Source organism: Schistocerca gregaria, chromosome 10 (assembly GCF_023897955.1).
Source record: "Schistocerca gregaria isolate iqSchGreg1 chromosome 10, iqSchGreg1.2, whole genome shotgun sequence".
In the NCBI taxonomy this organism is placed as follows: Eukaryota; Metazoa; Arthropoda; class Insecta; order Orthoptera; family Acrididae; genus Schistocerca; species Schistocerca gregaria.
In genome coordinates this window covers 97,732,040-97,735,169 of record NC_064929.1, presented here as the reverse complement: position 1 = coordinate 97,735,169, position 3,130 = coordinate 97,732,040, and the positions used below count along the sequence as shown (strand labels likewise).

Genomic DNA, 3,130 nt, shown 5'->3' with positions numbered 1-3,130 from the left:
GCTCACGCAACACTCACGCTAGTGACAGCATTATTTATAGTTCGACGTAGCGCCAAATCGAATGAGCACATTTCGCCTACGGCTTAGGCCGCCCTCCTAGTGTGGCTGCTCGGTGTCTGCAGGCAGCGAGGGTCTGCAAGCTTCCTGTGTTCGCACCTATGTCACCTTTGCTTGCTTGTCAGAGACAGACTATCGCAAAACATACAACTCACTCCATGAATTGATTTCTACGGCATCTGTTATCAGCAGTCACAACTAGCAACACCGGTAGCAGCTGACTGCACGCAAAGAATAGGAATGTGCAGTGGGATTTACGTGAACTCGGCGCAAGGCAGATCTTTCCGACATAGGCTTGAGAATCTTACGGGAACACTTGTACTGTTTCTAAATTAAGTGTAGGCGTGGGAGGAGGGTGCTTCCTGGGCACTAATAACAGCACGCTTGTCAATTGTGGATGCTAATCATTCGCTTGTATCTTCCTAGACACATCTGCTGGTTGTGAATTATTCCACTTGCATATCAAGGTGCGCATGTAGGTGTGTTAAAAATTCTGGAGGCACTGGGTATTGATCCCAGTACCTCTCGCATACTAAGCGAGCGATCTACCATCTGAGCTACGCCCGCCCACCCGAAGACTAATGGTGCTACATATAGCCATATAGACGACACAGACCCTTGCACTCCCATTATTCAGCAGACAAACACTACTCTCTATGTATCCGTTAGGGTGTCTTTCAGGTTTCGTGCATTCTGTATCGAATCGTAGTTGGCCACAATGAAAGTGGCACGTATAACGTCGAAAATAGAATTCGGACACCGCTCTGAGTAAGACCAACGTGTTGTCCACCCTCTATACTTAAATGAGGTTAAGCCGCGATACCTAAGACAGATCTGCACTCGATGACACCTCGATAACAGCCGGTCCCCACACTTACATCTTGCTCTCCTTACGTCAGTATACATCATATCAGACTGTGACGCTGGCTTTGCAACATCTTGCGTGCCTTTAGGTTCGCCGCGACCAACACTTACCATGCACTGACCACAAGAAATGGAGGCGCCGCGACTTGAACCCTGGACCTTTCACACGCCAAGCGAACGCTCTACCAACTGAGCTACGCCCCATGCACGAGCAAACTGCGCTATTCCCCATTCTTTCCGACTCAGATGCGCACGGACACGATGGTTGGTTGGTTTGTAGCGGTGAAGGGAGCAGAGTACAAAGGCGCGGACCCGTTCATATACACAAAAGTTCCAAGTAGTTTCGATGCTCTGGTATTACAAATGCAAATTCCGTCTGTTTTTAACGTCTTAAATTGAAAGAGCCGTCACAAATTGCTCCGTTTTCAGTCCTTGTCGACAATCATACAGCTCCTGAGGTAACAAACACATCTCGAGCCCCATTGTGCACTCCATTATTCATGCCAACTCAGTGCCTCGCTCTTTACTACTGTGTACCAATGTTGTCGTCCAACTGCAAAACACTGGGCCACAACAAGTTTCCGCGTCTCCATTGCACTGCACATACTACGAAACGCTCCCCAAACTTGGCACTCACCCTCGCAGCCGACTTTTCCGACTTTCCACGACGCTCACGCAACACTCACGCTAGTGACAGCATTATTTATAGTTCGACGTAGCGCCAAATCGAATGAGCACATTTCGCCTACGGCTTAGGCCGCCCTCCTAGTGTGGCTGCTCGGTGTCTGCAGGCAGCGAGGGTCTGCAAGCTTCCTGTGTTCGCACCTATGTCACCTTTGCTTGCTTGTCAGAGACAGACTATCGCAAAACATACAACTCACTCCATGAATTGATTGCTACGGCATCTGTTATCAGCAGTCACAACTAGCAACACCGGTAGCAGCTGACTGCACGCAAAGAATAGGAATGTGCAGTGGGATTTACGTGAACTCGGCGCAAGGCAGATCTTTCCGACATAGGCTTGAGAATCTTACGGGAACACTTGTACTGTTTCTAAATTAAGTGTAGGCGTGGGAGGAGGAAGCTTCCTGGGCACTAATAACAGCACGCTTGTCAATTGTGGATGCTAATCATTCGCTTCTATCTTCCTAGACACATCTGCTGGTTGTGAATTATTCCACTTGCATATCAAGGTGCGCATGTAGGTGTGTTAAAAATTCTGGAGGCACTGGGTATTGACCCCAGTACCTCTCGCATACTAAGCGAGCGATCTACCATCTGAGCTACGACCGCCCACCCGAAGACTAATGGTGCTACATATAGCCATATAGACGACACAGACCCTTGCACTCCCATTATTCAGCAGACAAACACTACTCTCTATGTATCCGTTAGGGTGTCTTTCAGGTTTCGTGCATTCTGTATCGAATCGTAGTTGGCCACAATGAAAGTGGCACGTATAACGTCGAAAATAGAATTCGGACACCGCTCTGAGTAAGACCAACGTGTTGTCCACCCTCTATACTTAAATGAGGTTAAGCCGCGATACCTAAGACAGATCTGCACTCGATGACACCTCGATAACAGCCGGTCCCCACACTTACATCTTGCTCTCCTTACGTCAGTATACATCATATCAGACTGTGACGCTGGCTTTGCAACATCTTGCGTGCCTTTAGGTTCGCCGCGACCAACACTTACCATGCACTGACCACAAAAAATTGAGGCGCCGTGACTTGAACCCTGGACCTTTCACACGCCAAGCGAACGCTCTACCAACTGAGCTACGCCCCATGCACGAGCAAACTGCGCTATTCCCCATTCTTTGCGACTCAGATGCGCACTGACACGATGGTTGGTTGGTTTGTAGCGGTGAAGGGAGCAGAGTACAAAGGCGCGGACCCGTTCATATACACAAAAGTTCCAAGTACTTTCGATGCTCTGGTATTACAAATGCAAATTCCGTCTGTTTTTAACGTCTTAAATTGAAAGAGCCGTCACAAATTGCTCCGTTTTCAGTCCTTGTCGACAATCATACAGCACCTGAGGTAACAAACACATCTCGAGCCCCATTGTGCACTCCATTATTCATGCCAACTCAGTGCCTCGCTCTTTACTACTGTGTACCAATGTTGTCGTCCAACTGCAAAACACTGGGCCACAACAAGTTTCCGCGTCTCCATTGCACTGCACATACTACGAAACGCTC

The 3,130-nt window shown here is 48.5% G+C and overlaps 1 non-coding gene across 1 annotated transcript; it reads right to left on the bottom strand.

The window, feature by feature from the left end:
• Nucleotides 1–2,642: 2,642 nt before the first annotated feature.
• Nucleotides 2,643–2,715, bottom strand: Trnaa-ggc (transfer RNA alanine (anticodon GGC)). Its single transcript has one exon. It is a non-coding gene; the product is annotated as a tRNA-Ala (tRNA).
• Between the last annotated feature and the right edge of the window lie 415 nt (nt 2,716–3,130).